General features: G+C 46.5%; 1 pseudogene; it reads left to right on the top strand.

The window, feature by feature from the left end:
• The window catches only part of LOC135556905 (alpha-ketoglutarate-dependent dioxygenase alkB homolog 3-like), a 21114-nt pseudogene extending 10862 nt beyond the window's left edge, over positions 1–10252 (top strand).
• Positions 10253–11053: the final 801 nt, after the last annotated feature.

Raw genomic sequence — 11053 nt, forward strand, 5'->3', positions numbered from 1 at the left:
CTACTGCCTCTGATCTGGAGGACTCACTAAACAGAGGACATCCCTGGTCATCCCTACTGCCTCTGATCTGGAGGACTCACTAAACAGAGGACATCCCTGGTCATCCCTACTGCCTCTGATCTGGTGAACTCACTAAACAGAAATGCTTTGTTTTTAAATTATGTCTTGAGTGTTGGAATGTGTCAAAAAAAATTATTGTGTAACGGATTTCCTCCTCTTCGTCTGAGGAGGAGTAGCAAGGATCGGACCAATACGCAGCGTGGTAAGTGTCCATGATACTTTAATAATCACTGAACACGACAAAATACAAAAATAACAAAGTGAATGAAAACGAAAACACAAACAACAAAACAGGAAACAATCACCCAACCCACACAGGTGGGAAAAGGCTACCTGAGTATGATTCTCAATCAGAGACAACTAACGACACCTGCCATTGATTGAGAACCATACCAGGCCAAACACAAAACACAACATAGAAAAATTAACATAGGCAACCCACCCCAACTCACGCCCTGACCATACTAAAACAAAGACAAAACAAAAGAACTAAGGTCACAACGTGACAATTTGTGCTGTCTGGTTTGCTTAATATAAGGAATTTGAAATTATTTTTACTTTTTGATACTTAAGTACTTTTTAGCAATTCCATTTACTTTTGATACTGAAGTATATTTAAAACCAAATACTTTTAGACTTTTACTCAAGTAGGATTTTACCGGGCGACTTTCACTTTTACTTGAGTTGCTTTCTATTAAGGTATCTTTACTTTTACTCAAGTAGGACAATTGAGTACTTTTTCCATCACTGGTAACCTGTACAGGAACAGCAAGCACAGCATAGTCTGGCACAGTGACGACGAGGCCACATTGGTCAACCAGCCCATAATCGCCTCCTTCAGCCAGGGAGATAAGAGGGCGTTCAGCCTCCGCAAGCAGCCCCCACCTGTATGACAGGGACCAGGAGGTGGGAGGCGAGGAAGAGGGATGGGAGCGACTGGGAGATATGAGGGTGTTCAGCCTCCGCAAGCAGCCCCCACCTGTATGACAGGGACCAGGAGGTGGGAGGCGAGGAAGAGGGATGGGAGCGACTGGGAGATATGAGGGTGTTCAGCCTCCGCAAGCAGCCCCCACCTGTATGACAGGGACCAGGAGGTGGGAGGCGAGGAAGAGGGATGGGAGCGACTGGGAGATATGAGGGTGTTCAGCCTCCGCAAGCAGCCCCCACCTGTATGACAGGGACCAGGAGGTGGGAGGCGAGGAAGAGGGATGGGAGCGACTGGGAGATATGAGGGTGTTCAGCCTCCGCAAGCAGCCCCCACCTGTATGACAGGGACCAGGAGGTGGGAGGCGAGGAAGAGGGATGGGAGCGACTGGGAGATATGAGGGTGTTCAGCCTCCGCAAGCAGCCCCCACCTGTATGACAGGGACCAGGAGGTGGGAGGCGAGGAAGAGGGATGGGAGCGACTGGGAGATATGAGGGTGTTCAGCCTCCGCAAGCAGCCCCCACCTGTATGACAGGGACCAGGAGGTGGGAGGCGAGGAAGAGGGATGGGAGCGACTGGGAGATATGAGGGTGTTCAGCCTCCGCAAGCAGCCCCCACCTGTATGACAGGGACCAGGAGGTGGGAGGCGAGGAAGAGGGATGGGAGCGACTGGGAGATATGAGGGTGTTCAGCCTCCGCAAGCAGCCCCCACCTGTATGACAGGGACCAGGAGGTGGGAGGCGAGGAAGAGGGATGGGAGCGACTGCGAGATAGTGTAAAGGTGATAAGGTTAATACAGTGATTCTCAACTGTACCCCAATCCCATTTTGCTCTGTTCGGAGTACCCCAGAAATACCCCCTCAGTAGGCCTGTGTTCTAATGGGTTTTGCCAAGTACCCCCTTATGGAAAGGCTAAGTAACCCCTTATGGAAAGGCTAAGTACCCCCTTATGGAAAGGTTATGTAACCCCCGATGGAAAGGTTATGTAACCCCCGATGGAAAGGCTAAGTACCCCCTATGGAAAGGCTAAGTACCCCCTATGGAAAGGTTATGTAACCCCCGATGGAAAGGCTAAGTACCCCCTTATGGAAAGGCTAAGTACCCCCGATGGAAAGGCTAAGTACCCCCTTATGGAAAGGCTAAGTACCCCCTTATGGAAAGGCTAAGTACCCCCGATGGAAAGGCTAAGTACCCCCTTATGGAAAGGCTAAGTACCCCCTATGGAAAGGCTAAGTACCCCCTATGGAAAGGCTAAGTACCCCCTATGGAAAGGCTAAGTACCCCCTATGGAAAGGTTATGTAACCCCCGATGGAAAGGCTAAGTACCCCCTATGGAAAGGCTAAGTACCCCCTTATGGAAAGGCTAAGTACCCCCTATGGAAAGGCTAAGTACCCCCTATGGAAAGGCTAAGTACCCCCTATGGAAAGGTTATGTAACCCCGATGGAAAGGCTAAGTACCCCCTATGGAAAGGCTAAGTACCCCCTATGGAAAGGCTAAGTACCCCCTATGGAAAGGCTAAGTTCCCCCTATGGAAAGGCTAAGTACCCCCTATGGAAAGGCTAAGTACCCCCGATGGAAAGGCTAAGTACCCCCTTATGGAAAGGCTAAGTACCCCCTATGGAAAGGCTAAGTACCCCCTTATGGAAAGGCTAAGTACCCCCTATGGAAAGGCTACGTACCCCCGATGGAAAGGCTAAGTACCCCCTATGGAAAGGCTAAGTACCCCCTATGGAAAGGCTAAGTACCCCCTATGGAAAGGCTAAGTACCCCCTATGGAAAGGTTATGTAACCCCCGATGGAAAGGCTAAGTACCCCCTATGGAAAGGTTATGTAACCCCTGATGGAAAGGCTAAGTACCCCCTATGGAAAGGCTAAGTACCCCCTATGGAAAGGCTAAGTACCCCCGATGGAAAGGCTAAGTACCCCCTATGGAAAGGTTATGTAACCCCCGATGGAAAGGTCATGTACCCCTTATGGAAATTCTAAGTTCCCCCTATGGAAATTCTAAGTACCCCCTATGGAAAGGCTAAGTACCCCCTATGGAAAGGCTGAGTACCTCCATTGGAAAGGCTGAGTACCCCCTATGGAAAGGCTAAGTACCCCCTATGGAAAGGCTAAGTACCCCCCATGGAAAGGCTAAGTACCCCCTATGGAAAGGCTAAGTACCCCCTATGGAAAGGCTAAGTACCCCCTATGGAAAGGTCATGTACCCCCTATGGAAAGGCTAAGTACCCCTATGGAAAGGTCATGTACCCCATATGGAAAGGCCAAGTACCCCCTATGGAAAGGCTAAGTTCCCCCTATGGAAAGGCTAAGTACCCCCTATGGAATGTCTATGTACCCCCACGGGTACAAGTATGAGTATGACAGTTATGTTGGCCATAGATTTCCGTGGCCTACATCCTGACCGTTTAAACATTGTTTATACAATTTTTATAAATGATTTCACTCATACTTCATGATTTAGTTCCTACTCCAATCTCAGTTGATGGGTTTTTGTTTCTCTCTTTCTGTCTCTCTTTCTGTCTCTCTTTCTCACTCTTTTTCTCTCTTTCTCACTCTCTGTCTCTGTCTCTCTCTGTCTCTCTCTCTGTGTGTGGAGGAGGGAGACTACTCATACATGGAGAGACCGTGGATCCCTCTGACTCATGGCATTCTGCTGATGATGGAAAGAGCCACACAGGATAACAGGCAGGTAGGCACATCATTTCTGCTGTCGTGACCTCACACTGCCGTGATAAGTCATTGAACATAATGCAATGTTAACCTTGTTCTCATTTATGAAGATAAGCCAGTCTTTCTGTTTATTATCTAATTAAACCGACAAGGGTGACTGACATTATTCAACATATCTCATTAACCCGACAAGGGTGACTGACATTATTCAACATATCTCATTAACCCGACAAGGGTGACTGACATTATTCAACATATCTCATTAAACATAATGCAATGTTACCGACATTATTCAACATATCTCATTAAACCGACAAGGGTGACTGACATTATTCAACATTTCTCATTAACCCGACAAGGGTGACTGACATTATTCAACATATCTCATTAACCCGACAAGGGTGACTGACATTATTCAACATATCTCATTAACCCGACAAGGGTGACTGACATTATTCAACATATCTCATTAAACCGACAAGGGTGACCGACATTATTCAACATATCTCATTAAGCCGACAAGGGTGACTGACATTATTCAACATTTCTCATTAACCCGACAAGGGTGACTGACATTATTCAGCATTTTAAACTTTCCCATCGATGTAAAAGTGTCAGAGTTTATTTTAAGGTTGAGAAACACTGATCTAAGCCAATGGAAAATGTTTCGGTATTCAAAATCCTACGCTAATATCAGTCTTGCCAGGACAAACAAAACCCAGTTAGCAGACTGCTAGTGCTAACCGTGCGTGTGTGTGTGTGTGTGTGTGTGTGTGTGTGTGTGTGTGTGTGTGTGTGTGTGTGTGTGTGTGTGTGTGTGTGTGTGTGTGATAACAGGCTTCATCCTCGTGGGAGACGTTGACTTATCAGACAACGAAGAACATAATGTCTGTCTCTGTGGTTCTGGAACAAGAACGTAATGTCTGTCTCTGTGGTTCTGGAACAAGAACGTAATGTCTGTCTCTGTGGTTCTGGAACAAGAATGTAATGTCTATCTCTGTGGTTCTGGAACAAGAACATAATGTCTGTCTCTGTGGTTCTGGAACAAGAATGTAATGTCTATCTCTGTGGTTCTGGAACAAGAACATAATGTCTGTCTCTGTGGTTCTGGAACAAGAATGTAATGTCTGTCTCTGTGGTTCTGGAACAAGAACGTAATGTCTGTCTCTGTGGTTCTGGAACAAGAACGTAATGTCTGTCTCTGTGGTTCTGGACTTTTCTATCAGAGAAGAATTTATTAGGAGAGTGAGAGGGAGTGGATGTTCATGGAGGAGGAGATGGTGTAGTGATTGTCACACACACACACACACACACACACACACAGAGAACAGGAGATTGTGTTCCGTTGGGAAAGACAGAACATTCTGAGACTAAAGGAATACATCTGTGCAAGAGACTTATGAGTGGAAAATTGCAGTATGATTTTACAACTGTCACTCTGTACGTGTGTGTGTGTGTGTGTGTGTGTGTGTGTGTGTGTGTGTGTGTGTGTGTGTGTGTGTGTGTGTGTGTGTGTGTGTGTGTGTGTGTGTGTGTGTGTGTGTGTGTGTGTGTGTGTGTGTGTGTGTGTGTGTGTGTGTGTGTGTGCATGTGTGTGTGTCAGTAAGCTAGTACAGCGCCTTCAGGAAGTATACACACTCCTTTACTTTTTCCACATTCTGTTGTGTTACAGCCTGACTCTAAAATGGATTAAATGGAGATGTGTTACTGATCTACACACAATACCCCATAATGTCAAAGTGGAATTTTGTTGTAAGAATGTTTTACAAATTAATAAATAATGAAAAGCTGAAATTTCTTCAGTCAATAAGTATTCAACCCCTTTGTAATGGCAAGCCTAAATACGTACAGGATCGAAAATGTGCTTAACAAGTCACATAAATTGTGTAGACTAACTTTCTGTGCAATAATAGTGTTTAACATGATTTTTGAATGACTACCTAATCTCTGTACTCCACATATACAATTATCTGTAAGGTCCCTCAGTCGAGAAATTAATTTCAAGCACAGGTTCAACCACAAAGACCAGGGAGGTTTTCCAATGCCTCGCAAAGAAGGGCACTTATTGGTAGAGGTGTGAACATTTTAAAAAGCAGACACTGAATATCCCTTTGAACATGGTGAAGTTATTAATTCCACTTTGGATGGTGTATCAATACACCCAGTCACTACAAAGACACAGGTGTCCTTCCTAACTCAGTTGCCGGAGAGGAAGGAAACCGCTCAGGGATTTCACAATGAGGCCAATGGTGACTTTAAAACAGTTAGTTCAATGGCTGTGATAGGAGAGCTGAAGATGGATCAACAACATTGTAGTTACTCCACCATATTAACCTAAATGAAAAAGTGAAAGAAGGAAGCCTGAACAGAATGCAAATATTCCAAAACATGCATTCTGTTTGCCATAAGCCACTAAAGTAATAGTGCAAAAAATATGGCAAAGCAATTCACTTTTTGTCCTGAATACAAAATGTTATGTTTGGGGCAAACACAACACATGACTGAGTACTACTCTTCATATTTTCAAGCATAGTGGTGGCTGCATCATGTTATGGGTATGCTTGTAATCGTTAAGGACTGGGAGTTTTTTAGGATAAAAAAATGGAATGGAACTAAGCACAGGCAAAAATCTAAAGCAAAACCAGGTTCAGTCTGCTTTTCACCAGACACTGGGAGATGAATTAACAATAACCTAAAACACAAGGACAAATCCACACTGGAGTTGCTTACCAAGAAGATTGTGAATTATTCTGAGTGGCCAAGAAGATAGTGAATTATCCTGAGTGGCTGAGTTACAGTTACAGTTTTGACTTAAATCTACCTGATAATCTATTGCAAGACTTGAAAATAGTTGTCGAGCAATGATCAACAACCAATCTGAAAGAGTTTGAAGAATTTTGAAAAAAATAATGGGCAAATGTTGCACAATCCAATTGTGGGAAAACTCTTAGAGGCTTACCCAGAAAGACTCACAGATGTAATCGCTTCCAAAGTTGCTTCTATAAAGTATTGACTCAGAAGTGTGATACTTATGTGAATGAGATAGTTCTGTATTTCATTTTCAATAAATGCGCAAAGATGTCTAAAAACACGTTATGACACTGGTGGAGGGTGGAGAGGTCAACCTTGCCAGGACAAACAAAACCCACACTGGTGGAGGGTGGAGAGGTCAACCTTGCCAGGACAAACAAAACCCACACTGGTGGAGGATGGAGAGGTCAACCTTGCCAGGACAAACAAAACCCACACTGGTGGAGGGTGGAGAGGTCAACCTTGCCAGGACAAACAAAACCCACACTGGTGGAGGGGTCGATAGTGGTGGAGGGGTCAATAGTGGTGGAGGGGTCGATAGTGGTGGAGGGATCAATAGTGGTGGAGCGGTCGATAGTGGTGGAGGGGTCGATAGTGGTGGAGCGGTCAATAGTGGTGGAGCGGTCGATAGTGGTGGAGGGGTCGATAGTGGTGGAGGGGTCAATAGTGGTGGATAGTGGTGCAGGGGTCGATAGTGGTGGAGGGGTCGATAGTGGTGGAGGGGTCTCTAGTGGTGATGGGGTGGATAGTGTTCGAGGGGTGGATAGTGGTGGAGGGATCAATAGTGGTGGAGGGGTGGATAGTGGTGGAGGGGTGGATAGTGGTGGAGGGATTAATAGTGGTGGATAGTGGTGGAGGGATTAATAGTGGTGGAGGGGTCTATAGTGGTGGAGGGATTAATAGTGGTGGAGGGGTCTATAGTGGTGGAGGGATTAATAGTGGTGGAGGGGTCTATAGTGGTGGAGGGATTAATAGTGGTGGAGGGGTCTATAGTGGTGGAGGGATTAATAGTGGTGGAGGGGTCTATAGTGGTGGAGGGATTAATAGTGGTGGAGGGGTCGATGGTGGTTGATAGTGGTGGAGAAATCAATAGTGGTGGAGGGGTCGATGGTGGTTGATAGTGGTGGAGGGATTAATAGTGGTGGAGGGGTTGGTAGTGGTGGAGGGGTGGATAGTGGTGGAGGGATTAATAGTGGTGGATAGTGGTGGAGGGATTAATAGTGGTGGAGGGGTCTATAGTGGTGGAGGGATTAATAGTGGTGGAGGGGTCTATAGTGGTGGAGGGATTAATAGTGGTGGAGGGGTCTATAGTGGTGGAGGGATTAATAGTGGTGGTTGATAGTGGTGGAGGGATTAATAGTGGTGGAGGGGTTGGTAGTGGTGGAGGGGTTGATAGTGGTGGAGGGGTCGATAGTGGTGGAGGGGTTGATAGTGCTGGAGGGGTATAGTGGTGGAGGGATTAATAGCCTGGTGGAGGGGTCTATAGTGGTGGAGGGATTAATGTGGTGGATGGGTCATTGGTGGAGGGATTAATAGTGGTGGAGGGGCGTTTGTGGTTGTTGGTGGAGAAATCAATAGTGGTGGAGGGCGATGGTGGTTGATAGTGGTGGAGGGATTAATAGTGGTGGGGGTTGGTAGTGGTGGAGGGGTTGATAGTGGTGGGTGTGATGTGGTCTGGAGGGGTTGATAGTGCTGGAGTAAGTCTGGATGTGTTCCTGCTGAGTGTTCATCTGAGCATCTCTACATGCCATTGGCTTGGGCTAGTGTAAGAGTGGCGTTTGTGCCTGTTTGCCCGCTCACGACCTGGGCGTGTGTGTGACGTTGGGGGGGGGTGTTGATTGATTGGGGTGGGGGTGTGGATGTGGCTGGGTGTGCTGTGGTCTGGATGCAAGTCCTCCCTCTCTGGATGTGTTCTCTCTCTCTCTCCTCCACCCAGTATTCGCTCTCTCTCTCCCCCCCTCCACCTGTTTTCCTCTCCACCTGGTGTTCTCTCTCTCTCTCCTCCACCTGTTTTGGTCTCTCTCTCTCTCTCCTCTCTCTCTCTCTCTCCTCCTCCACTCAGTGTTCTCTCTCTCTATCCCCTCCTCCACCCAGTTTTCTCTCTCTCTCTCTCCTCCACCCAGTGTTCTCTCTCTCTCTTCCTCCTCCTCCTCCTGGTATTCTCTCTCTCTCTCTCTCCCTCTCTCTCTCTCCTCCTCCACCCAGTGTTCTCTCTCTCTCTCCTCCTCCACCCAGTGTTCTCTCTCTCTCTCCTCCTCCTCCACCCAGTGTTCTCTCTCTCTCCTCCTCCTCCTCCACCCGGTGTTCTCTCTCTCTCTCTCTCTCTCTCTCTCTCTCTCTCTCTCTCCTCCTCCCCCCCACCCGGTGTTCTCTCTCTCTCTCTCTCCTCCTCCTCCACCCGGTGTTCTCTCTCTCTCCTCCTCCTCCTCCACCCGGTGTTCTCTCTCTCTCTTCCTCCACCTCCTCCCGGTGTTCTCTCTCCTCCTCTCTGTGTTATCTCTTCTGCTCCACAGTCAGTTACCGTGGTTTCCTGGCCTTGACACTGGATCGTAAAAGAAGCACCAGTAAATAGGCCCAATCCTTAATTTAAAGAGACAGAAAGAGAGAGAAACATACTGAGACAAAAGGTCGGCTGCGTTTTATGCCAAAAATCTGACAGGAGTCCCATCCCGCTCTGAGAATTCAGAAAAGGACCATGTGGATTGCAGTAGTTAGTCTGCCATAGCTCACCTGGCTCCCACTGAATCAAGTTGCTTTTCATGGTAACCCACCCAGCGTCTAATTAATTCACCGTCTGTTTGAAACGTCCACTAAATATTTAGACTGGGGTACAGATCTTCCTGTGTAACCACTGTGGTAGTTTAGTTTTGTTGAACTTATTTGCACCACAGAAAGTGATAAACAACAATTCAGATAAATAAAAATCAGTGTGCAGGTTGAAAGCTCAGGGGCATGAAAACCACAACACAAAAAAATAAATATACAGTACATGGTAACAGTCCCGTCTAAATCCGGACTGAGAGTTCGTCTTCGCCAAGATCTGTTCCCTGGTGACAGTTTTTAGATAAACAACAGGCTGATTTTGGTTGGAGCTAGGAGGGGAAAAGTGGGACTATGTCTGCCAAGTCAGTTAGACGTGTACAGAGTGCCTGCCTGCCTGCCTGCCTGCCTGCCTGCCTGCCTGCCTGCCTGCCTGCCTGCCTGCCTGCCTGCCTGCCTCCTCCCTCCCTCATTCCCTCATTTTCTGATATGATGTCAAAGTACTGATCTTACTGTCTGTCTGTCTGTCTTGTATACAGTGTGTGAGCTGTGTGTGTACTGTGTCTTCCCAACATGAAAAATCCAGCTGTGGGGAGGCTTCTTAAAGCCATGGTTCTCTGTAGCTCAGTTGGTAGAGTGTGGCTCTTGCAACGCCAAGATAGTGTTTTTGATTCCTGGGACAACCTGTAGGTAAAACGTGTGCATGGATAAAAGTGTCTACTGTATTATTATTCTATAACAAAATAGCATAGTGGAGGTGCTTGATTAACGCAGTTCAGTCAACTCTCTCTAAGACACAAAATCTTTGCTTTTGTGTCTTCATCAGCATTCAGTGGCTAAAGAGTACCACGACCGAGGGCCTCGTATCAACCTGACCTTCTGCACCATGTACCCAGAGCCTGAGGGACAGACACCAGGCACCGGACTACCATCCCCAAACAACAGACACACTGTCTGTCCCACACACACCTTCACACTTAACACTCTGGCTGGGACTGCCACAGGGGAAAAAAGGTAAAGAAATATAAATACGTTTTTGGATATTTGGAGAAAGAAAACAAAGAAAGAAAACAAAATGACTTTAACCCTTGATGACATCACTAAAGACACTTTATGGGATAGTTAGGATGATGAAATAGGAAGAAAATGCCAGCTTAAAACCACCAGATAATATTTGTAAGGAGTTATCAACGTTTACAGTTATCCCACTAGGACATACTGGTTGAATCAACATTGTTTTTAACGTAATTTGTCACCGTATTGTGACGTGGAATCTACATGGAAAATACATCGGATTTGAAAAAAAACTAGTTGTTGTTTGAGGTCAAAAGCAAGTGCTTTTTCAGTTCTGCCCACACATTTTCTATAGGATTGAGGTCAGGGCTTTGTGATGACCACTCCAATACCTTGACTTTGTTGTCCTTAAGCCATTTTGCCACAACTTTGGAAGAATGCTTGGGGTCATTTGTCCATTTGGAAGAACCATTTGCGAAGCTTTAACTTCCTGACTGATGTCTTGAGATGTTGTTCAATACATCCACATAATTTTCCTGCCTCATGATGCCATCTATTTTGTGAAGTGCACCAGTCCCTCCTGCAGCAAAGCACCCCCACGAGATGATGCTGCCACCCTCGTGCTTCATGGTTGGGATGCTGTTCTTCGGCTTGCAAGCATCCCCCTTTTTCCTCCAAACATAACGATGTTCTTTATGGCCAAACAGTTCCATATTTGTTTCATCAGACCAGAGGACATTTCTCCAAAAAGTATGATCTTTGTCCCCATATGCAGTTGCAAACCGTAGTCTGGCTTTTTTATGGC

The sequence above is a fragment of the Oncorhynchus masou genome, chromosome 15 (assembly GCF_036934945.1).
Source record: "Oncorhynchus masou masou isolate Uvic2021 chromosome 15, UVic_Omas_1.1, whole genome shotgun sequence".
In the NCBI taxonomy this organism is placed as follows: domain Eukaryota; kingdom Metazoa; phylum Chordata; class Actinopteri; order Salmoniformes; family Salmonidae; genus Oncorhynchus; species Oncorhynchus masou.